Source organism: Periplaneta americana, unplaced genomic scaffold (assembly GCF_040183065.1).
Source record: "Periplaneta americana isolate PAMFEO1 unplaced genomic scaffold, P.americana_PAMFEO1_priV1 scaffold_24, whole genome shotgun sequence".
Lineage (NCBI taxonomy): Eukaryota > Metazoa > Arthropoda > Insecta > Blattodea > Blattidae > Periplaneta > Periplaneta americana.
Window position 1 is genome coordinate 945,952 of NW_027185505.1, and position 26,655 is coordinate 972,606.

The 26,655-nt window shown below is 41.8% G+C and overlaps 2 non-coding genes across 2 annotated transcripts; both read right to left on the bottom strand.

Annotated features, from left to right (window-relative positions):
• Window positions 1-3,835: 3,835 nt before the first annotated feature.
• LOC138693856 (5S ribosomal RNA) lies at window positions 3,836-3,954 on the bottom strand. The gene has a single exon (XR_011330542.1). It is a non-coding gene; the product is annotated as a 5S ribosomal RNA (ribosomal RNA).
• A 15,274-nt stretch (window positions 3,955-19,228) lies between these two features.
• On the bottom strand, window positions 19,229-19,347 carry LOC138693857 (5S ribosomal RNA). Its single transcript, XR_011330543.1, has one exon. It is a non-coding gene; the product is annotated as a 5S ribosomal RNA (ribosomal RNA).
• Window positions 19,348-26,655: the final 7,308 nt, after the last annotated feature.

A 26,655-nucleotide genomic window follows, 5' to 3' on the forward strand; every position in this document is an offset into this window, starting at 1 on the left:
CCCCCCCCCCTCCTCCTCCATATCAGCCAACAACATACTGGATGAAGAAGACTCCTGCAAAAGGGACGAATTAAGATTTAATTTTATTTTAATGATAGACTAACATTGCAAAGTTCCAAAATAATTTTTTGCATTCCTTCATTACACTAGTCGTACAAAATTGCGGTCGTATCTCGTACTATCTATACTAATAATAAATCTGTAGCCGAAATTTTTCTGGTAAGTTTCGATTTTCCAAAAGTAATTGGTCCTAACATATATAATTAACCACCCTGAAACCGAAAATCGCATTTTTGAAAATTTTGTTTGTATGTCTGTCTGTATGTTTGTTACCTTTTCACGCGATAATGGCTGAACCGATTTATATGAAAACTGGAATATAAATTAAGTTTGTTGTAACTTAGATTTTAGGCTATATGGCATTCGAAATACTTTATTTAAAAGGGGGGTTATAAGGGGGCCTTAATTAAATAAATCGAAATATCTCGCTTATTATTGATATTTGAGAAAAAATGTTACATAACAGATGTTCCTTTAAAAATGATTTCCGTTAAGTTTTATTTTTTTACAACATTTTGATAGGACTGATATTTAATGAGATAAATGAGTTTTAAAATTAAAATAACGCTATCTAAGACGGTGCAATGAATTAAGAACAAATGACTTCGTCTATAAGGGGCCTTGGACAACAACAATCGAAACAGGGGCCTTGGACATCAACAAACAATCGAAAGCTATTAAACATAGCCTACAGGGAATGTTTCTGTGTTTGTATGAAGTAATATCACAAGCTCGTAAATTAACTGATTTGTATAATTAGTTATTATTTCACCATTGGAAACTGTAGTTTCTCTAGATGGACATAATGCTATAATGTTATTACAGTAACGTCTGAGTAAATCGAGGACAGGTAAGATTAAAATAGCTTCTTATGCACAGAAAATTTGATAGGCTATTTTGTACATTCGTTTTCTGTATTTCTTAAAATAATATTTATGTACACGCATTTTAATCTCAGAGAATTAACGAACAACGAGAGTGTATTGATTTAGTATGCAGTAATAGTACTTTAGCTTGGCAATCCATTATTTTAATAATTCATATTTTAACTATGCTCAATTGAATCGTGTTAAAATACATAAAATATATATGCAATAAATGCAGTGCTAAAAAAAAATTGGGTAATATGCGAAGCAGATTATCTTGCGCTGTTGTAAAAGTTGTTCCATGGATCAGTCGTCCTATTTTAATTATGTAATTACTTTATATTTATTTCTAACAGGTGGAGCGGAGCGAACGGGTACGGCTAGCTAACAATAAGTGAGAACTTACAATACAACAACGACAACAACAACAACAGCTGATAATCTGAAAGGGAACATAGTAATTTGGGGTGAATTAAAATGCAGCTTCCATTCGTTTAAAATTTCTTTAAATTTTAACTAAATATTAATGTAGATATTACCTCTAAAGGTAAATGGGGGCATGTTTCACAACGCTAACAAATTACAAATTAACAATATACAATTAACAACGGAAATATTACATATGCTTGTTAACTGTGTTTCACAATGCAATCTTATTCACTTGTATGTTTTAACGAACTTTACAAAATCGGCGAAACAAACTTACAAATACGCATAATTGGTTGAACAAAATCGCCAACGACAGTTTACAAAAATCACTAAGGATCAGAGGTAAAGTAGCTGTAATTTTAGAACTATCGATGGACATGTTTATATTTTTTTATATATATTTTATTTAGATTTTGCTACATCGGCGACAACGGAGTTTCGCGGCATGCAATTGGTCGAGCATACCAATGCATTAATTAGCCTACGACTTAACTGACGAAAGTTAGCGCGAAATTCATTCAAATAATTGATAAATAATGGATTTGACCCACGTAGTTATATGCAGTTGATAGAGCAGCTAACATGTCCATCCATTAAAATCAACTTCGCTCTCTGCTGGTCCATCAGTATATTTTATTGTTTCATCCATAACCTCGCCAACATTAGGGAACCCAGCAGGAGGAGCATAAAAATCCTTTGCCCGAGTAAGCACATTCGGTGATCAATAACCCGCCTCGAGTTTTTTCAATCTTGTAACAACATCAACTACCATGTGTGAACTTTTGCACACTGTAATCTTATAAATTCCGTTCTTATCTGCTAACGCAGGGAACTGAGAGCTACTATGCAACCAATGCAGTTCTCGCTTTGTGGTTAGGGCACCACTTTTCCCTTTCAGATGTTGCATGTGATGTCCCATATCTTGTAGGAGAGATTACAGCGAAATGGGATTCGGAACGACTTCAGAATACTGCGTAAGTAATGCCGACATTGCATTATTAAGTGATTGGTTTTCGGTGCAAAGTTTTTCTTCTTTAAGTGCGAGTATTTATTAAATACGTTCCTCGTATATAAGAACTAACGCGGTATTCTGAAGTATAGCGCGGGATTCATTCGAAACCTTTCATTAATATTCGTACAATGATACGAACGTGGCCGGAAAATTCTACGTTAGGCCTAAATGCAAAATCTTCGTCTGAGTCGCTAGAACTACTCAATAACATCACAACTGCTTCAGTGTAATTCTTAATGGTACCCTGTTACTATAAAATTGATTTTATACATATGTGTTTATTTTTTTCATTCACAATTAGAAGCTATTTCAACAGGGCTACTGTAGAAAATGTGCTAACTTCACTAGTAAAGTTTAGTTTACACGTTTGTAAAATTACTCCTTCGTTGTGAAACAAACATATCACTTGTAAAGAGCGCAAAATTTCATTCGTAAAGATTTGATTTCCTTTGTACAGTCCACCTTTACAAACAAAGATTGTGAAACAGAAGTTTACAAACAGAGTTCACAATTTCCAAAGATTGTAAACTTTGTGAAACACCCCACTGGTGAATCAGCACGCCGAGCTCGATCGAAATACAACCAGTTACTATTATTTCCCTATCGTTTTTTGACATTTGATTCCGCGTCCTACCTCTTTCATTCGTTACTAACCAACAACGCCAATAGCAGAAGGTAACGCAAAAACAGTCACCGGTTCCCCGATGCATGGCTTTCTCTCTCAATGTCAACTGAGAGTTAAAAATATTCATTATAATATGCACTTTCCACTCACTCCTCAGAATGTCTTCTTTATTTTTATTTATTTATTTTTTAAGATATGTGAGCTACGTACTGTATGTCTGATGTTTTGCCATCGTACATTCAAATATTTATATTCACTGTACAGTACAGCGAACTGTTTATACTTACTGTACATGCTATAACTACTTCTCCCAACTCCGCTATTGCTATATTTCCTAAACTAAACGCTGATATTGAAATAACGCCTGGTCTGATAATGCAGTCTGTTTAAATTTCTACCGACCAAGTTCTGCCCTTCATCATGGGAAAACAACGAGCTTCTTTAAAGGATACAACTACTAGGACAGAGATATTTTCATTATGGAATTTGTACTACCCACTGAAATGTAGTAACTAATGGGATTTTAATTAGCCATATATGTACAGTATATTACATTCTTTACCTAAAATGTCTCTAACTTCTAGGGAGAGCGCGAGGTACGTTCACAATCCCCTGAATACATATTCCCTTCTTCGAGAAAACGCAGAGAAGTGAACCGTCTCATATGAATATGCTACCAGTCATAAGTTTCAATACGGAGCTGCAAGTACTTAAGAATTATCAATTACTCTACAATTATGCAGCGGCGTCATCATCCAAGCTATAGCTGGAATAGGGAAGGGAACATAATATCCCATAAGTCTTATTAGAACACGCTGGAAATAGTGACGTAAAAAAAAAAATCGCCAACGGCACGTGGTGTTCCCAAGCGGTCACCCATCCAAGTACTGACCACGCCCAATGTTGCTTGACTTCGGTGATCGGACGAGAACCGGTATTTTCAACATGGTATGGCCGTTGCCGATGAAACTGCGTAATCTGTAGGCACTTGAGGACGATGGGATTGGGGTGCACTCGATAAAACCTGCACTCGCTCACACACACACGTAAACTGCCTGCTTAGACTCTGTACCTAAATTACCAAGCTCGTTGGATGTCATTGGGATAGATGATAAATCTATCTATCAACGGCAGTTTGGTTACGTTTCAACGTCACACACTGCTGGATTGACACGGGATTAATAAAACAGCTAGTCGGCATTCTAAGTTAAGCCACAGGTGGATTGTTGTTCAACAGCGGAGCCTCCTTTCAACCACATGGTTGTGGAACTGTAGTCGGATTTTCGACATCATTTTCATGCCATACTACGGAACTTCACACAAACTTCAATTCACTTCTTGCACCGGCGGCTACTACGAATGGACTGAAGCTCGCTACTGACTAGGGGGGGGGGACATTTGTCTCTTGATGGATTACGTGACAGATATATAAAGTATCAGTCGTATGTTATGAACCCGAGTTTCAATAAAGATAGATTACCCGTATGTCCACAGATTCTCAGTAGTGGCCTGCGGAAGGATTATGCCCGCGGTCGACAAGTTACCTTCTAAGTTGTTTTCCCTCAACAATTAATGCTGCCAAGTGAGTAGGAATGACACCGCGCTCTCATATAAGTCGTACGAAACTATTAAGGAAACGAATTTGCCTCGTGGATCCAAGTCTCCCATGGACTGCCTATAATGTATTATCTATCCTAGAAGTGTTATCGGGGTGATTATTTAAATTTTCACTCGGTGGGAACCGCTGTTGTTCTTCATTCATCTACTCTGTTATGAATAACTTGTGGCCCTTAAAAGGGCCGGTTGCTGATTCCCTAGCAAGCACTCCCGCTTACTTGGAACTAGTGTATTTTGTGACGGCCTTGGTCCCTTCACTGACGGCGTGCTTGGCCAGCTCACCGGGTAGCAGGAGACGGACGGCTGTCTGGATCTCCCGACTGGTGATGGTCGACCGCTTGTTGTAATGCGCGAGCCGCGAAGCTTCCGCGGCGATGCGCTCGAAGATGTCGTTAACGAAGCTGTTCATGATGCTCATAGCCTTTGAACTGATTCCCGTGTCTGGGTGAACTTGTTTCAGAACCTTGTAGATGTAAATGGCGTAGCTCTCCTTCCTCTTGCGCTTCTTCTTCTTATCGCCCTTCGAAATATTCTTCTGGGCCTTGCCGGCCTTCTTGGCAGCCTTTCCGGAAGCTTTGGGGGGCATGGTGCTCGTCTGATGATGAGCCCGGAGGGAGAAAAATATTTAAGTCGCAGGGACAATGCCGTACTGCCTTCCCAGTGCGAGCCAATAGAAACAGCGCAAACGTTTGTGACTTTACGATTGGTCCGCTGTCGATTATTGACGTTGGCGTAAAAGTGAAGGTTACCGATCATAAAGACAAAAAGAGCAGCACACAGACTCTACATGCGCACCCATGAAGATGAAGACAGACGCCTCTACCGCTCACTGCAAGAAGATGTCAAAGACGCTATACAGAGATACGAGACGCGACGATGGGACAAATTCATTCAGAAAGTCGACAAAGACAGACTAAACGCTCCCAAGCGATTTTGGGAAACCATAAAGCGTATTAGGGGCAAGTACCAATATACTTCCCACCCATTACGCAACAGACAACAAACGATTATTGACACACCAGGCAAACTGGAAGTCTTCCGACAGTTTCTATCCAACACGCACACAACACCTATACATCCAGATTTCGACCAAGATCATTACCATTTCATCACAGATCATATCAATAACCATCATATCCTCTATAATCCACTCCCAGCACCAGCACCACGATCAACCGACGACCCCATCATTGATGACATCACCATACTAGACATCTCACTTGCCCTCCAAACATGCAAGAACTCAGCACCAGGACCTGATGGTATCACATACCAAACACTTAAACAACTCCCGCCGACAGCCCTTAATTTTCTTGCTGGTCTTTTCACCCTCTCTTTGAAACTTGGACACGCTCCGACACGCTGGAGACATTCACACATACTTCTATTTCCAAAACCTGGTAAAGACGCCTCAGACCCCGCCAACTACCGACCCATAAGCCTCACCCCGACTATTGCCAAGTTAATGGAGAAAGTACTCGTTTCACGCTTGCAGGTTTACCTGCGCGACCGAAATATGATTCCCGATTCTCAGGCGGGCTTCAGACCGGGAGTCCAGCCGACTGATCAGCTGATACGGGTACTTACCCCCATTGAGGAGGCCTACTCTAAACGACATTACTCAATCATGGTAGCGCTCGACGCCAGACGAGCCTTTGACACAGTATGGCTGGACGCCTTGCGATATAAATTAACAAACATGGAATTTCCGCACGAAATAACACGCTGGATCTCCAGCTTCCTGAAAAACCGATCTGGCCAGGTGCGTCTTGGCAGACAAGATCTGTCCCGCACCTTCCAAATCGAAGCAGGAGTTCCCCAGGGCAGCGTGATTTCCCCCCTGCTCTATAACATATATGTATCTGACATCCCCCAACCCAACAACAATCAAGTGGGCCTGGCACAGTTTGCTGACGATGTGGCATTCTGGGTCACCCATCCCCGCTTACGATCCGCCAGGGTACTAATAGACAACGCCCTGAGACAGTACACTGAGTGGGCCAACACCTGGAGAATTACCATCAACACCGAAAAAACCCAAACCTGTGTCTTCCGCCCTTCTTTAAAATCACGAATCACAAACAGACAACACATCACCATCGGACAAGCATTAATACCACTCCAACACAAAGTAACATATCTAGGCATTCCACTCACATCAAAACTCTCTTGGACCACAATAGCGCAAACAATATGGGACAAATACAACAAAGCCACTAAAGCAGTAAGCTACCTAAGCGGCATTAGACGACAAGGCTGCCACGCCAACACATTACTACACCTATATAAAGCACTGGTTCGATCCCAGTGCACCTACTCCTCCTATTTTCTACTGCAATCTTCACCCTCAACACAAAAGAAATTTGAGTCCCGTGAAAGGAAATTATTGCGCCAGATATTTCGACTACCCAAACATACCAGAAACGACACAGTATACATCCACACTAAAACGAAACCACTCTCCACACACCTAATCCGAACAGTCACTAAATACACACACTTCGCACTACGTCGCTCATACACACAACATATGTTTAACAATCCTCCACACACCAATAAGAACACAACCATTGAAAAACTCCTACAAGCCTATCAAGATCACTTCAATCCACAAAATAACTATTAAACTCTCCCCCCTCTCTCCCTCTCTACAACACCCCTCGTCTCCCGGAATCGGCAAATTCGCGGCCTGTTTCCCATAAATACTCCACAAGAATGCCATCGTTGAGGAATGCACATATATGTCATGGACCAGAACCCTACACATACAATTAATAATCCACCTTCATCTACAACGAGAGGAAATCGAAATCAAACACCCCACCCACAACATAACGTACCAGCGAACATCACTCCGACTGCTGGATAGCTGAAGTCAAAATGCCAACGCCCAAACACAAGGATAACAACAATATAAACAAATTGTGACTGCCCTCACCACTGCTTAGTGATGCATGATAGCTACCGTTGAATAACTAAACAATAAATAAATACATTCAAAATTCACGCAAGCCCAGTAAATAATTTACATCACAAATAGTTCATGGTTACTCCTCAAATAACAACAAATCAGAACTTAAAATCTGCTTCTTAAATCTTCTTTCTTACTTTCTACCCACCTGTCTTCTTTCCACGTCTCAACCTCAATCTCATAAAAGCCCTAAATATCCAACATTCTAATAACACTGCACTCACAAGCACTCACGGTCGAAGAGGGCATTGTAATGTAAGACCCTAAAACGACCGCTGGCTCTGCCAGCAATCAACTCTGACACCCCCGGCGAGGCGTCGTTCTTGTAGTTAAACAGCTGCAAGTAGGAGTAGCATCATGTCGGGTCGTGGAAAGGGAGGCAAGGTGAAGGGAAAGTCAAAGTCTCGATCCAGCCGTGCTGGGTTGCAGTTCCCGGTAGGCCGTATCCACCGTCTTTTGCGTAAGGGCAATTACGCAGAGCGAGTTGGTGCCGGTGCGCCAGTCTACCTGGCCGCGGTGATGGAGTACCTGGCGGCCGAAGTTCTCGAGTTGGCTGGCAACGCAGCTCGTGACAACAAGAAGACTAGGATCATTCCTCGTCACTTACAGCTCGCCATTCGCAACGACGAGGAGCTGAACAAACTCCTGTCCGGCGTCACCATCGCCCAGGGTGGTGTGTTGCCCAACATCCAGGCGGTTCTCCTCCCGAAGAAAACCGAGAAGAAGGCTTAAGCCCCTTCTCCGTAAAACGGCCCTTTTAAGGGCCCCACTAACCTCACAAAAGTCAGAAATAGCCAGTATTGTTAATCCTCTCTCACGGCTTCGTAATGTAATTTCATTACGCGTGTCAACTTTCTCTCTCTCTCTATACCGGTGGGCTGATTTAATATCATCATTCTGTAATTTTGTGCTCTGAACGATGTCGTTGTCCCAGGTTCGCACTGAAGTACTTGAAACCGTTGTACATTTACTAGGCTATTGTGTGATAACACATTATACTGATGCATATAGAAAGGTTTCATTATTATTATATAATTTAACACAATACGAATTAAATTAGATGATGATGCCAAAGTACATAGTTGGCTTCGAAATTTATGTAATATATTTCTATCATATTAGAGTAATGGAGATTATCGTGAAAATAATCACAAGTCCCCTTCTTTGGTGCCCATCGTGGTTTTAGACATATACGTTTGAATATACTAGTTTACTTTACTACATACTACGAATGAAACTAATTTTGAATAAGAAATCGATAACTGGTGAACAACTTACGGCGTTATAATAGAGTTCCTAATGCGTTTGTTTGTTGGTGCACATATTGGCCGCACGCGCAGGAACCCCAATACTGAGATGATGACATGACCTTCTCGTAGGAATCGAAGGCTTTGACAATTTGCGTTCGAATTTCCCCTCTCTCTGTCGTTTCGTTCGAACCGAAATGACGCAAGCTATACGTGGAAGTTGTCTGACAGGACGAAGTCCTGTGTTCTGACATGCGATGTGTACCTCTTCTCCCCAGTGTTTACCACACTGGATTCCTATGACCTAAAAGTTGGCATTGCAAAAACGTGGTGATGTGATGTTCAGTATGTGTCAATCCCCTCGGTTCCTTGTTACGGTCTGGTGAGCATTGCCTACCTGCGTTGTCATATTACCCACCAATTCTTCGGACAGTGATTATTGACTTACAGAAGTTTACAGTAACAGGTAACATAATCCGAGGAGCAAGGCTTCACAGAGGAATCCGGTCTTTCCACTTGATATACCAAGCGTTGGGGTCAGACCCATTTGAAAAACGGAGAGGCATTTCTTACAACGTCTTTTGCTGATACTGAAGTGCCCCTACGAAATAAGTTCTGTTTTCCGCACTGGCCTGTTGAGCTAGTGGTCACACAGTAAAGGTGAATTAAATTAATCTCGACAACTACTGCCCTTTTTAGACGGATTTTATGGCCCTGAAAAGGGCCGTTTTGCCGACGGATTCGGCAGCAGACGTGTGTAGGCAGTCTAACCGCCGAACCCGTAGAGAGTCCTCCCCTGCCTCTTCAAGGCGTATACCACGTCCATGGCCGTGACTGTCTTCCGCTTCGCGTGCTCGGTGTATGTTACAGCGTCACGGATTACGTTCTCCAGAAAGACCTTGAGAACACCTCTCGTCTCCTCGTAGATGAGGCCGGAGATACGCTTTACGCCTCCACGTCGGGCGAGACGACGAATGGCCGGCTTCGTGATGCCCTGAATATTATCTCGGAGAACCTTCCTGTGGCGCTTCGCTCCACCTTTGCCAAGACCCTTGCCTCCCTTGCCGCGTCCAGTCATGTTGCTCGTGTGACGAAGGTTAAAAGTGATCTCGACGGCGGGTCATTTTTTGGTTTATATACTAAAACCCGCGGACCAATCACATTACGGAAGGGGCGTGGCTTCTCAACGGGCGAAGACATAAATACCCCTCTTGGGGGCAGCGGGGGCGACTGTATTGCGTCAACTTGGGTTGCGAGGACTAAGGAGTAAGCGATGGCACGTACGAAGCAAACTGCGCGTAAGTCCACGGGAGGCAAGGCTCCACGAAAGCAGCTGGCAACGAAGGCCGCTAGGAAGAGCGCACCGGCTACTGGAGGCGTGAAGAAACCCCATCGATACCGCCCTGGTACAGTTGCTCTTCGCGAGATCCGTCGTTACCAGAAGAGCACCGAGCTCCTCATCCGCAAGCTGCCTTTCCAGCGCTTGGTGCGTGAAATCGCTCAGGATTTCAAAACCGACCTCCGTTTCCAGAGCTCAGCCGTAATGGCCTTGCAGGAGGCAAGCGAGGCATACCTCGTCGGTCTCTTCGAGGATACCAACCTTTGCGCCATCCACGCCAAGCGCGTGACCATTATGCCCAAGGATATTCAGCTGGCTAGGCGCATCCGCGGCGAGAGGGCTTGAATTAACAAAGGTACTCCTGCCCGCAAAAAGGCCCTTTTCAGGGCCACTAGTTATTTCTCGGAAGAGCCGGTTGTACCGTACTCCAGGTCTCGTTCCTACTACCCTCAGTTCAAGGTCACCTCAATAATATAAATGGTTTCTCCCTTTCCATTCCTCACCGTATCAGCATTTTCCCACAGCCTGTTTGACAAATATCGCAATGTATCCTATAGGTTAATAAACAATTTTTTAATAGAACGATGGATAACAAAGTTTCTTAGGAAAATTAAAAAAAAATTTCACAGTTCTATAATATTGCACATTATATATATTTACCAAATTAAGGGTTAACGCCGCCGGGACGAGTGATCCTCCGTCCGACCGATCACAAGCGCCAAGGCTCAAAGTGGTCCAGAAAGCAAATCTAGCTGGACTAAAAATGTGACATATTTCCATGAAACTTCGCACTATAGTCACTACTGTATAAGAGGAGAAACTACCCCTTTATAGACGATGCGTTTTGACAAAAATTAGTGACTTGTCTCATATATAATATATTGTTTTAATGAAACTTTACACAGTACTTACATGTAGCTCGTTTATACTATATTGGATACAAAATGTGATTATGATTGTATAAGAGTAGCTACTTGTCTCCTATCTAACATTTTTTACTTTCACGAAACTATAACTGTGACTCATTATTTTCGATAGTACAGACGTGGTCTGCTTAGGAAAGGACAAGCGGAAGACTGTGACCTTTGTGACCTCGGGTGGGTATTACGATAACATTTATAACCGTCACCCTGATAAGCATCCGAGCAGCTTATTTCAAAAAGGAGTTTGAATACAAACAATTCCTTCAATCTACTACGATTATTACAATAACTGATTTCATTAATCTCCTCTCTTCTTTAGCAAAATATAAATTACCTTCAATTGGTCGATTCAGCAAACTTGTTCATAAAACTTATCGCTATTGCGTCACGTTTCGCAATTTTTCTAAAGTAAAAACAAAAACACGAACAAACGCCTACTCCTTTAACCTCATCGCTCTCTTATCTCTAGAATCCCGGGGGGTTGAGAACCTGAATTCTCTGTGGTGTGAAACAAAGCAACCCGCAGGAGCAATGACACGTTCAATTGTCCTAATAATAGAAAAAAAATTACACGTCATTTAGTGTATTCAGAACATTTTTACAGGACCGTGTAGGATATTCACTCTCCTGTCGAATAGTTTCGGCGGCTGGTAGGCGATACGCATTAATTAAAATAATACTTGCGTACCTTGTTCAGGACAGTGACTGTGCTACTTTCTTTCTTTCTTTCTTTCTTTCTTTCTTTCTTTCTTTCTTTCCTTTATTTGTAGCTTATTGATGACACCAGATGCCATAACGGAAATGCCGTGATGGTATGTTTGTTTAATATTCAAAATCAAGTGACAGACGCTATTTGACTTTGCGGTGGAGGGGATAGGGACCTGATCTCGGATGTTCCGAGAGATGCCGGCGCACAGTTGTCCAGAACGCAAAACTATGTAAGAAAATCAACTTCATCATAACCGAAGTTTAAGTAATATCTAGGCTTAAACAAAAGCTAGGCATTGTGCACAACAGCATACAAAACATCAATATCAGTAAGAGGTGGGACAAAACATGAGTTTTTTTTTTAAAGTCACGCTCTTCAGTTGATTTTTGTTCGTGGGGTCAGTGGCTGTTTTATACTGTTAAACCTTCCCTTATGGAGGTCATAGGACAAGATGTGTACTTTCATTTAATACGCGAAAAGCAATCTATAATACGTTAGCATTCATTTAATTGGCACGTTTACTGAGATTTGTGCAACTAGTTTTTTTTTTTTTTTTTTTTTTTACGACATATTTAACAGGCTGTGCATTACAAGTAAACCTGAGTTAACTTTCAATTCTTCTACCCACACATTAATCAAATATTAAACTCTATACGGCTTAAAATTTAGCTGCTACATCCTGCAAACTTAGATGTTATATTCATCTCTTGGTGGCGCTTTACGAATTCGACAGCAGCCACTTTTCAGAGTCTGGATGAAGGAGCTTAATTTCTCCAAGAAAAATTCAACACTTCTTGAACATATAATGAACAACTAAATTATGGAGTATATCCATGAATCTAGCATTTTGTTACCAACTGCGAAAAATATGGCAGGCTAGTCATCTTTTAGGAGCATAATTTCTATTAAAACATTAAAAATTATCAGAAAAACTAATTTTTCCCTAATTCCCTAATTACACGAGCATAATTCGTTTTTGCATAGATGCGTATAAAATTTCATGGAAATATGTTACATAGGGGAGAAATTATTAACTCTGTATAAATGTAGCCTCTAAACACAAGAAGTAGATTCCCATATAAAAACCATTATCTGAATTTATGCTACCTGTAACTATACTGTGTGAAATATAATGTAAATATTTCAGTTAAGATAGAAATTATTAATTTAGTCTATAAAGCACTTCCGATACAACTCTTCACACAATAATAATAATAATAATAATAATAATAATAATAATAATAATAATAATAATAATAATAATAATAATAAATAATTCTGAGCTTCAGTGCAAGAACTCTTTAACCCTCACACAGCTTGTTCTGAGAAAAATCAGTATTAAAGAAATTTATACACATTAAACAAATTGTAATGCTATATGTTGTCATGTCTCTTCTATCCCTCACGTGGAAACTTAGGCTTACACAGCAGCAAGAATAAGATAACAACGTTATTATCATCTGTCCTTTTATGGCTATACAGTTTTTGCAGTGAACTACAGAATTATTAACTATTATTATTACAGACCTGTTATTTTTTTCACTTTTTTCACACACACACACACACACACACACACACACACACACACACACACATCTATTATACTAAACATAAACCCACAAGAGAAAACAATACTTGTATTAACTGTAAACATTTTTCTTCCTTTCTTTATTTTTAGCAGAATCCTCCATTTCACCCTTTATCTCACTAGATGCGCTTCCCGCAGACATTCTTCATTATATGTTTCACACACCACTTCGTAACACTTGCAGCGGTTGACTTTTGTTTTCTTGTCTTTTTCTCTAGGGTATATTGTACATAGTGCTCGGTATCGGTGCTCGTTCACGTGATATTTTACCTTTGTTTTTCTTGCTAACTCCTGCCAATTTTTCTGATATTTCCCGTAGTTGATTGGTCAAGTACTGCGGATTGATTCCCGGTTATAACAAACACACCTACACTACATTCCAATGATTTCTGACTCGTTACTGCACATTTTAGAAACACTGTACGAAAGCACACACAGTCTCTCGTAAATCAACAGGTTACAACAGAGACTTACACTTGCAAACGCGTGGGGATTTCAGAAAATTTCTTACTATTTCAGTACCTTTAACTGTACAACAGATTTTGTTTTCTCGAAAAAGAAAGGTCAACGTTACTATTGACAAAAGACAGAAACGTACGATTACAATACCTTTATTTTAAACAATCTTAGAGGTGGTCTGGGAATTCCTAAACTCACCACGCGACTACTTAACCCTAGACAGGTAATCATCACTGTACTCATGTTAAAGGTAAGCATTCGTAATTTTTACTACTCACATTTTAATTAACTGAAATCAACTCAATATCACACATTTAACAACTTTTACACATTTCGTAGCCATTAGTGTTCATTTAATTTTAAGTTTGTCATAAAGTCTTTACGTTCATGTTATTGTCCTATTTACAATTAGTGCAAACAACAGCGCGATGTTCTCTGCAGAACCCCTTTTTGCAAAGTCCACAAAATGTTGTCATCATTCTCCTCTTCTTTGCAGGACATTTATAGCAAACAGTACGTTCACCATCTGGCTGCATTACCTGGCATTGTTGTTGCACAGCAATGTTCAGATGTTCTTCAATTGTTGCCCGCAGAGATCGGTGTAAAGTAGGACGTGCAAAGCGGTGCTGCATCCACGGTTTTGTCAGCTCTTCACACAATTGGAAAATGAATTGTTTTCTTGATATTGTTTTCTGAGTTCTTCTAACTATAAATTATCCATGAATTTATACTTGCAATATTTAGCATGTTGTAAAATATTGCTAGTGGCCAGCGCCTCGTCTTTCTATTGCAGGAAAGATTGTGGCACATTTGACATAGTGTATCTACACCACCTTTAGTCCCATTGTAAATAATAATAATAATAATAATAATAATAATAATAATAATAATAATAATAATAATAATAATAATAATAAAGGCTTTACATATAACGTGTTGCTTACTGTTGTCATTGCAGTCCACGTCGGTGGGGGTGGGGGGGTTTCTTTCTCCTCCTCCTTCCTCTAGAAAGAGCAGTTACCAGGGTCTAAGGAAGTGAATGCCCTTTTCTTTCTGGGCTCATCCCTACATTTGTCTTAGCTCCTTAGGGAAAACCACGGAAAACCCTCAGGCTTGCGAATAGACTGAATGAATGAGAGGAGAAACTTTAAAGGTACGTGAAAACACGTCCATGCAAGGGAGTTGGGACTGTGAAAAATTGAATATGTGAAATCCAAGACTGTATTTGCCAGGCGAGCAAAGAAGAAGAAGAAGAAGAAAGGCTTACGTATGACGTGTGGCTTACTGTTGTCATTGCAGTCCGCGTCGGCCAGCGGTGGGAGGGGGGGGGTCAATATACCTGCACATATCAGTTCAAATTATAAAAACCTCTTAATGCTACTGCGGTACTATTCCATTGCCGAACACAATATGAAGAAATTAGCAGATCCCTGAACTGAACTCTTATTACTCTGAAATTACCGCGCAGTACAATTATAGCTATGACGCATTGCAAGCGTTAGTCACCATATCGATTTGCTAAGCAAATTTTATCCCTTTAGAGCATGTCCCCCCCCCCTCCTCCTCCATATCAGCCAACAACATACTGGATGAAGAAGACTCCTGCAAAAGGGACGAATTAAGATTTAATTTTATTTTAATGATAGACTAACATTGCAAAGTTCCAAAATAATTTTTTGCATTCCTTCATTACACTAGTCGTACAAAATTGCGGTCGTATCTCGTACTATCTATACTAATAATAAATCTGTAGCCGAAATTTTTCTGGTAAGTTTCGATTTTCCAAAAGTAATTGGTCCTAACATATATAATTAACCACCCTGAAACCGAAAATCGCATTTTTGAAAATTTTGTTTGTATGTCTGTCTGTATGTTTGTTACCTTTTCACGCGATAATGGCTGAACCGATTTATATGAAAACTGGAATATAAATTAAGTTTGTTGTAACTTAGATTTTAGGCTATATGGCATTCGAAATACTTTATTTAAAAGGGGGGTTATAAGGGGGCCTTAATTAAATAAATCGAAATATCTCGCTTATTATTGATATTTGAGAAAAAATGTTACATAACAGATGTTCCTTTAAAAATGATTTCCGTTAAGTTTTATTTTTTTACAACATTTTGATAGGACTGATATTTAATGAGATAAATGAGTTTTAAAATTAAAATAACGCTATCTAAGACGGTGCAATGAATTAAGAACAAATGACTTCGTCTATAAGGGGCCTTGGACAACAACAATCGAAACAGGGGCCTTGGACATCAACAAACAATCGAAAGCTATTAAACATAGCCTACAGGGAATGTTTCTGTGTTTGTATGAAGTAATATCACAAGCTCGTAAATTAACTGATTTGTATAATTAGTTATTATTTCACCATTGGAAACTGTAGTTTCTCTAGATGGACATAATGCTATAATGTTATTACAGTAACGTCTGAGTAAATCGAGGACAGGTAAGATTAAAATAGCTTCTTATGCACAGAAAATTTGATAGGCTATTTTGTACATTCGTTTTCTGTATTTCTTAAAATAATATTTATGTACACGCATTTTAATCTCAGAGAATTAACGAACAACGAGAGTGTATTGATTTAGTATGCAGTAATAGTACTTTAGCTTGGCAATCCATTATTTTAATAATTCATATTTTAACTATGCTCAATTGAATCGTGTTAAAATACATAAAATATATATGCAATAAATGCAGTGCTAAAAAAAAATTGGGTAATATGCGAAGCAGATTATCTTGCGCTGTTGTAAAAGTTGTTCCATGGATCAGTCGTCCTATTTTAATTATGTAATTACTTTATATTTATTTCTAACAGGTGGAGCGGAGCGAACGGGTACGGCTAGCTAACAATAAGTGAGAACTTACAATACAACAACGACAACAACAACAACAGCTGATAATCTGAAAGGGAACATAGTAATTTGGGGTGAATTAAAATGCAGCTTCCATTCGTTTAAAATTTCTTTAAATTTTAACTAAATATTAATGTAGATATTACCTCTAAAGGTAAATGGGGGCATGTTTCACAACGCTAACAAATTACAAATTAACAATATACAATTAACAACGGAAATATTACATATGCTTGTTAACTGTGTTTCACAATGCAATCTTATTCACTTGTATGTTTTAACGAACTTTACAAAATCGGCGAAACAAACTTACAAATACGCATAATTGGTTGAACAAAATCGCCAACGACAGTTTACAAAAATCACTAAGGATCAGAGGTAAAGTAGCTGTAATTTTAGAACTATCGATGGACATGTTTATATTTTTTTATATATATTTTATTTAGATTTTGCTACATCGGCGACAACGGAGTTTCGCGGCATGCAATTGGTCGAGCATACCAATGCATTAATTAGCCTACGACTTAACTGACGAAAGTTAGCGCGAAATTCATTCAAATAATTGATAAATAATGGATTTGACCCACGTAGTTATATGCAGTTGATAGAGCAGCTAACATGTCCATCCATTAAAATCAACTTCGCTCTCTGCTGGTCCATCAGTATATTTTATTGTTTCATCCATAACCTCGCCAACATTAGGGAACCCAGCAGGAGGAGCATAAAAATCCTTTGCCCGAGTAAGCACATTCGGTGATCAATAACCCGCCTCGAGTTTTTTCAATCTTGTAACAACATCAACTACCATGTGTGAACTTTTGCACACTGTAATCTTATAAATTCCGTTCTTATCTGCTAACGCAGGGAACTGAGAGCTACTATGCAACCAATGCAGTTCTCGCTTTGTGGTTAGGGCACCACTTTTCCCTTTCAGATGTTGCATGTGATGTCCCATATCTTGTAGGAGAGATTACAGCGAAATGGGATTCGGAACGACTTCAGAATACTGCGTAAGTAATGCCGACATTGCATTATTAAGTGATTGGTTTTCGGTGCAAAGTTTTTCTTCTTTAAGTGCGAGTATTTATTAAATACGTTCCTCGTATATAAGAACTAACGCGGTATTCTGAAGTATAGCGCGGGATTCATTCGAAACCTTTCATTAATATTCGTACAATGATACGAACGTGGCCGGAAAATTCTACGTTAGGCCTAAATGCAAAATCTTCGTCTGAGTCGCTAGAACTACTCAATAACATCACAACTGCTTCAGTGTAATTCTTAATGGTACCCTGTTACTATAAAATTGATTTTATACATATGTGTTTATTTTTTTCATTCACAATTAGAAGCTATTTCAACAGGGCTACTGTAGAAAATGTGCTAACTTCACTAGTAAAGTTTAGTTTACACGTTTGTAAAATTACTCCTTCGTTGTGAAACAAACATATCACTTGTAAAGAGCGCAAAATTTCATTCGTAAAGATTTGATTTCCTTTGTACAGTCCACCTTTACAAACAAAGATTGTGAAACAGAAGTTTACAAACAGAGTTCACAATTTCCAAAGATTGTAAACTTTGTGAAACACCCCACTGGTGAATCAGCACGCCGAGCTCGATCGAAATACAACCAGTTACTATTATTTCCCTATCGTTTTTTGACATTTGATTCCGCGTCCTACCTCTTTCATTCGTTACTAACCAACAACGCCAATAGCAGAAGGTAACGCAAAAACAGTCACCGGTTCCCCGATGCATGGCTTTCTCTCTCAATGTCAACTGAGAGTTAAAAATATTCATTATAATATGCACTTTCCACTCACTCCTCAGAATGTCTTCTTTATTTTTATTTATTTATTTTTTAAGATATGTGAGCTACGTACTGTATGTCTGATGTTTTGCCATCGTACATTCAAATATTTATATTCACTGTACAGTACAGCGAACTGTTTATACTTACTGTACATGCTATAACTACTTCTCCCAACTCCGCTATTGCTATATTTCCTAAACTAAACGCTGATATTGAAATAACGCCTGGTCTGATAATGCAGTCTGTTTAAATTTCTACCGACCAAGTTCTGCCCTTCATCATGGGAAAACAACGAGCTTCTTTAAAGGATACAACTACTAGGACAGAGATATTTTCATTATGGAATTTGTACTACCCACTGAAATGTAGTAACTAATGGGATTTTAATTAGCCATATATGTACAGTATATTACATTCTTTACCTAAAATGTCTCTAACTTCTAGGGAGAGCGCGAGGTACGTTCACAATCCCCTGAATACATATTCCCTTCTTCGAGAAAACGCAGAGAAGTGAACCGTCTCATATGAATATGCTACCAGTCATAAGTTTCAATACGGAGCTGCAAGTACTTAAGAATTATCAATTACTCTACAATTATGCAGCGGCGTCATCATCCAAGCTATAGCTGGAATAGGGAAGGGAACATAATATCCCATAAGTCTTATTAGAACACGCTGGAAATAGTGACGTAAAAAAAAAAATCGCCAACGGCACGTGGTGTTCCCAAGCGGTCACCCATCCAAGTACTGACCACGCCCAATGTTGCTTGACTTCGGTGATCGGACGAGAACCGGTATTTTCAACATGGTATGGCCGTTGCCGATGAAACTGCGTAATCTGTAGGCACTTGAGGACGATGGGATTGGGGTGCACTCGATAAAACCTGCACTCGCTCACACACACACGTAAACTGCCTGCTTAGACTCTGTACCTAAATTACCAAGCTCGTTGGATGTCATTGGGATAGATGATAAATCTATCTATCAACGGCAGTTTGGTTACGTTTCAACGTCACACACTGCTGGATTGACACGGGATTAATAAAACAGCTAGTCGGCATTCTAAGTTAAGCCACAGGTGGATTGTTGTTCAACAGCGGAGCCTCCTTTCAACCACATGGTTGTGGAACTGTAGTCGGATTTTCGACATCATTTTCATGCCATACTACGGAACTTCACACAAACTTCAATTCACTTCTTGCACCGGCGGCTACTACGAATGGACTGAAGCTCGCTACTGACTAGGGGGGGGGGGGACATTTGTCTCTTGATGGATTACGTGACAGATATATAAAGTATCAGTCGTATGTTATGAACCCGAGTTTCAATAAAGATAGATTACCCGTATGTCCACAGATTCTCAGTAGTGGCCTGCGGAAGGATTATGCCCGCGGTCGACAAGTTACCTTCTAAGTTGTTTTCCCTCAACAATTAATGCTGCCAAGTGAGTAGGAATGACACCGCGCTCTCATATAAGTCGTACGAAACTATTAAGGAAACGAATTTGCCTCGTGGATCCAAGTCTCCCATGGACTGCCTATAATGTATTATCTATCCTAGAAGTGTTATCGGGGTGATTATTTAAATTTTCACTCGGTGGGAACCGCTGTTGTTCTTCATTCATCTACTCTGTTATGAATAACTTGTGGCCCTTAAAAGGGCCGGTTGCTGATTCCCTAGCAAGCACTCCCGCTTACTTGGAACTAGTGTATTTTGTGACGGCCTTGGTCCCTTCACTGACGGCGTGCTTGGCCAGCTCACCGGGTAGCAGGAGACGGACGGCTGTCTGGATCTCCCGACTGGTGATGGTCGACCGCTTGTTGTAATGCGCGAGCCGCGAAGCTTCCGCGGCGATGCGCTCGAAGATGTCGTTAACGAAGCTGTTCATGATGCTCATAGCCTTTGAACTGATTCCCGTGTCTGGGTGAACTTGTTTCAGAACCTTGTAGATGTAAATGGCGTAGCTCTCCTTCCTCTTGCGCTTCTTCTTCTTATCGCCCTTCGAAATATTCTTCTGGGCCTTGCCGGCCTTCTTGGCAGCCTTTCCGGAAGCTTTGGGGGGCATGGTGCTCGTCTGATGATGAGCCGCGAACGAATGAATGGGGACGAAGAAAGAATGAATGATGTTTAAAATGGCAGGCAGGGTAAGCATCCCATGCCTCCATTGGTTCCTCGACAAGCAATTCTCTAACTTTAGATCGAGGTACCCAGCTATAAGCCGTTTGCCCTCTCATCTAACAGTAGTGTATTTCCCCTGTGAATGATTTTATGAACATGTACACGTTATCAGTTGAATTGTGAATGAAATGAATGAAGTGAAGTGAGCACCATGCCTCGCAGATGTTAATGAGAGGTGGAGAGTCCAGTGCTCTGGTCAGTTCTGTCCTAGTCACGTTTTTGTAGTGGCGCTAGGGAAACTCGTAACCTGTTACCAACAAAGTGGTGGGCTACTCGTTTCCGTAGAAGCCGTCTGGCTGCCTGGTTGGCTGTGGCAAGTGTCGTGTGTCGTTTCGTAGGGTTTGTGTCAGTAGTGAGTAAAGAAATAGTGAATGTCACTATTTCGTCCTGTAGTCTGTTTAGTTGCCGGTCAATGTAGGATTCTATTTTCTGCATAGCAGAACGTAGAACCCCCTCGACCAGCTGTTCCGTAGTTGTTTTTTCTGTCTGTGGATCGTCTGTAGTGTTTGTCTTGGTTGTCGTTGTCTTAGCTGCATCCGCATAAGACAATTCGGGTTTGGGAAGTGTTGGGTTGAAAACGGACTGTGATGGTTTGGGTATAGGTTTCGGTATTGGTTTGTGGGTGTCTATGGGGACGTGCGTGGGATCGGTGGAGGTTATGAGATTAGTCCTTGGATATTTTGGACAGCGAGCTTGGCCCGTATAATGGGTGTCGCTGTTGCACGTGGCGCAATACCTAATCTGGGATAGGCGGTTGTGGTTGCACAGGTCGGGATTTTTGCCGCACTTAAAACAAGTCTTGGGCTTGTCGCAGTTTGTCCTTGTATGGCCGTATTGTGCACAGTTAAGGCACGGTCGGTGGAAGATTGTCTCGTGTGATGGCTCTACTCTGTAGTACCGTCCTGCAAGTTTAATTCCTTCTAGTAATTTGTCTGCTGTGGTGATGTCATTTGTGAAAATTCTAACTAAGTTGGTGGGTTTGTCTGTCTGTGCGGAGATAATTCTCTTAATGCGTGTGATGCCTGGATGTGTTACAGCCAGGATCTGCATTAGTTCGTCCTCAGAGATCAGCGTGTCGACATTTTTCATGACGACACTGATCTCTTTATTTCGGGTCTGTTTCTGTCTTGATTCACTAGGCGTAATGTTGATTTCTGCGGACGGACCGAAGTTGTACAGGGGAATTGCCCTAGCGAACTTCTCCGCGTCGTCAATCGTGGCGAATGTGAGTGTAGTTGTCTTGGTAGTGTGTGCCCAGAACTGTCGTGGAGTTTGAATGTCGAGTCGGTACTGTTTCATTAGTCGCTCTATGTGTAGTGGGTTGTTGCCGTTTTTTGTGTGGTTCAGTATTTTCAGTACTGTCCTTGTCTTGGTTCCTTGTGCGGTGTTAGGAGGAGTGGGAGAAGTGGGGCTTGCCGGAGTCGAACCGGATACTTTTGTGGGAATTGGTTTGCGCCTGTTGGACCGCTTCCCTTCTGAGGATTCGTGAGACGACGCCTCAGAGCTGGGAGGTGGTCCGTTGGGAGACTTCTCTGCTGTGGGTTTAGGGACAGGAGACCTCTCTGCTCTAGGTTTTGGAGCCGGCCCTTCTGAGGGCCCCTCTTGTGGAATGGAAGTAACCTCTGCCTCTTCCTCAGAAGAAGAAGAAGAAGAAGATTCACTGTCCAATAGAGAGGGGGGTGGGGTGGAGGAGGGATGGGATGGGTGGCCTGGTAGTTTCCAAGGTCCGAGGAGAGTGGCGGTTGGTGGAGTTTGGTATCGGGCGTGCTTCCCGAATTGTCGTGGATGCATTAAAGTCATCTGCCGTAAGTTTTCTCGGGAGGAAAAAACGTAGGCTCTCGTGGTTTTGTTTAAAGTCAAGGTCGTTGTGGGTTTCCGTGGAGTCACTGCGTCCAGTAGGTCGGGGTCAGCGTTTGTGATCACTACTGCTCTATTAGCAGTGATCGGTGCCATGGTCTTTAGTGTATGTAAGTCGTCGATCGTCTTGGTTGGTGAAGCGCTGGACTTACCAAATGATGATGGTTGTGGTGGTGATGTTGCTTCCGGAGAGACAGGTTTTGCGGCGGCCGTCGGTTTCACCGTCTTCCGCCTCGTCTTCCGCTTCCCCGGTGGCTGGCCTCCGTCCGGCCGAGACTTGTCGACACAAGGCGGCGGCCGGCTCCCGCTGTTCATCTTCGTTGGTTGTAAGCTGGCGACTTTTACCAGTGAGTGTCTTGCTAGATTCAGCTCCCTCTTGAACTGATGATGAGCCCGGAGGGAGAAAAATATTTAAGTCGCAGGGACAATGCCGTACTGCCTTCCCAGTGCGAGCCAATAGAAACAGCGCAAACGTTTGTGACTTTACGATTGGTCCGCTGTCGATTATTGACGTTGGCGTAAAAGTGAAGGTTACCGTGGGCGAGGCGTCGTTCTTGTAGTTAAACAGCTGCAAGTAGGAGTAGCATCATGTCGGGTCGTGGAAAGGGAGGCAAGGTGAAGGGAAAGTCAAAGTCTCGATCCAGCCGTGCTGGGTTGCAGTTCCCGGTAGGCCGTATCCACCGTCTTTTGCGTAAGGGCAATTACGCAGAGCGAGTTGGTGCCGGTGCGCCAGTCTACCTGGCCGCGGTGATGGAGTACCTGGCGGCCGAAGTTCTCGAGTTGGCTGGCAACGCAGCTCGTGACAACAAGAAGACTAGGATCATTCCTCGTCACTTACAGCTCGCCATTCGCAACGACGAGGAGCTGAACAAACTCCTGTCCGGCGTCACCATCGCCCAGGGTGGTGTGTTGCCCAACATCCAGGCGGTTCTCCTCCCGAAGAAAACCGAGAAGAAGGCTTAAGCCCCTTCTCCGTAAAACGGCCCTTTTAAGGGCCCCACTAACCTCACAAAAGTCAGAAATAGCCAGTATTGTTAATCCTCTCTCACGGCTTCGTAATGTAATTTCATTACGCGTGTCAACTTTCTCTCTCTCTCTATACCGGTGGGCTGATTTAATATCATCATTCTGTAATTTTGTGCTCTGAACGATGTCGTTGTCCCAGGTTCGCACTGAAGTACTTGAAACCGTTGTACATTTACTAGGCTATTGTGTGATAACACATTATACTGATGCATATAGAAAGGTTTCATTATTATTATATAATTTAACACAATACGAATTAAATTAGATGATGATGCCAAAGTACATAGTTGGCTTCGAAATTTATGTAATATATTTCTATCATATTAGAGTAATGGAGATTATCGTGAAAATAATCACAAGTCCCCTTCTTTGGTGCCCATCGTGGTTTTAGACATATACGTTTGAATATACTAGTTTACTTTACTACATACTACGAATGAAACTAATTTTGAATAAGAAATCGATAACTGGTGAACAACTTACGGCGTTATAATAGAGTTCCTAATGCGTTTGTTTGTTGGTGCACATATTGGCCGCACGCGCAGGAACCCCAATACTGAGATGATGACATGACCTTCTCGTAGGAATCGAAGGCTTTGACAATTTGCGTTCGAATTTCCCCTCTCTCTGTCGTTTCGTTCGAACCGAAATGACGCAAGCTATACGTGGAAGTTGTCTGACAGGACGAAGTCCTGTGTTCTGACATGCGATGTGTACCTCTTCTCCCCAGTGTTTACCACACTGGATTCCTATGACCTAAAAGTTGGCATTGCAAAAACGTGGTGATGTGATGTTCAGTATGTGTCAATCCCCTCGGTTCCTTGTTACGGTCTGGTGAGCATTGCCTACCTGCGTTGTCATATTACCCACCAATTCTTCGGACAGTGATTATTGACTTACAGAAGTTTACAGTAACAGGTAACATAATCCGAGGAGCAAGGCTTCACAGAGGAATCCGGTCTTTCCACTTGATATACCAAGCGTTGGGGTCAGACCCATTTGAAAAACGGAGAGGCATTTCTTACAACGTCTTTTGCTGATACTGAAGTGCCCCTACGAAATAAGTTCTGTTTTCCGCACTGGCCTGTTGAGCTAGTGGTCACACAGTAAAGGTGAATTAAATTAATCTCGACAACTACTGCCCTTTTTAGACGGATTTTATGGCCCTGAAAAGGGCCGTTTTGCCGACGGATTCGGCAGCAGACGTGTGTAGGCAGTCTAACCGCCGAACCCGTAGAGAGTCCTCCCCTGCCTCTTCAAGGCGTATACCACGTCCATGGCCGTGACTGTCTTCCGCTTCGCGTGCTCGGTGTATGTTACAGCGTCACGGATTACGTTCTCCAGAAAGACCTTGAGAACACCTCTCGTCTCCTCGTAGATGAGGCCGGAGATACGCTTTACGCCTCCACGTCGGGCGAGACGACGAATGGCCGGCTTCGTGATGCCCTGAATATTATCTCGGAGAACCTTCCTGTGGCGCTTCGCTCCACCTTTGCCAAGACCCTTGCCTCCCTTGCCGCGTCCAGTCATGTTGCTCGTGTGACGAAGGTTAAAAGTGATCTCGACGGCGGGTCATTTTTTGGTTTATATACTAAAACCCGCGGACCAATCACATTACGGAAGGGGCGTGGCTTCTCAACGGGCGAAGACATAAATACCCCTCTTGGGGGCAGCGGGGGCGACTGTATTGCGTCAACTTGGGTTGCGAGGACTAAGGAGTAAGCGATGGCACGTACGAAGCAAACTGCGCGTAAGTCCACGGGAGGCAAGGCTCCACGAAAGCAGCTGGCAACGAAGGCCGCTAGGAAGAGCGCACCGGCTACTGGAGGCGTGAAGAAACCCCATCGATACCGCCCTGGTACAGTTGCTCTTCGCGAGATCCGTCGTTACCAGAAGAGCACCGAGCTCCTCATCCGCAAGCTGCCTTTCCAGCGCTTGGTGCGTGAAATCGCTCAGGATTTCAAAACCGACCTCCGTTTCCAGAGCTCAGCCGTAATGGCCTTGCAGGAGGCAAGCGAGGCATACCTCGTCGGTCTCTTCGAGGATACCAACCTTTGCGCCATCCACGCCAAGCGCGTGACCATTATGCCCAAGGATATTCAGCTGGCTAGGCGCATCCGCGGCGAGAGGGCTTGAATTAACAAAGGTACTCCTGCCCGCAAAAAGGCCCTTTTCAGGGCCACTAGTTATTTCTCGGAAGAGCCGGTTGTACCGTACTCCAGGTCTCGTTCCTACTACCCTCAGTTCAAGGTCACCTCAATAATATAAATGGTTTCTCCCTTTCCATTCCTCACCGTATCAGCATTTTCCCACAGCCTGTTTGACAAATATCGCAATGTATCCTATAGGTTAATAAACAATTTTTTAATAGAACGATGGATAACAAAGTTTCTTAGGAAAATTAAAAAAAAATTTCACAGTTCTATAATATTGCACATTATATATATTTACCAAATTAAGGGTTAACGCCGCCGGGACGAGTGATCCTCCGTCCGACCGATCACAAGCGCCAAGGCTCAAAGTGGTCCAGAAAGCAAATCTAGCTGGACTAAAAATGTGACATATTTCCATGAAACTTCGCACTATAGTCACTACTGTATAAGAGGAGAAACTACCCCTTTATAGACGATGCGTTTTGACAAAAATTAGTGACTTGTCTCATATATAATATATTGTTTTAATGAAACTTTACACAGTACTTACATGTAGCTCGTTTATACTATATTGGATACAAAATGTGATTATGATTGTATAAGAGTAGCTACTTGTCTCCTATCTAACATTTTTTACTTTCACGAAACTATAACTGTGACTCATTATTTTCGATAGTACAGACGTGGTCTGCTTAGGAAAGGACAAGCGGAAGACTGTGACCTTTGTGACCTCGGGTGGGTATTACGATAACATTTATAACCGTCACCCTGATAAGCATCCGAGCAGCTTATTTCAAAAAGGAGTTTGAATACAAACAATTCCTTCAATCTACTACGATTATTACAATAACTGATTTCATTAATCTCCTCTCTTCTTTAGCAAAATATAAATTACCTTCAATTGGTCGATTCAGCA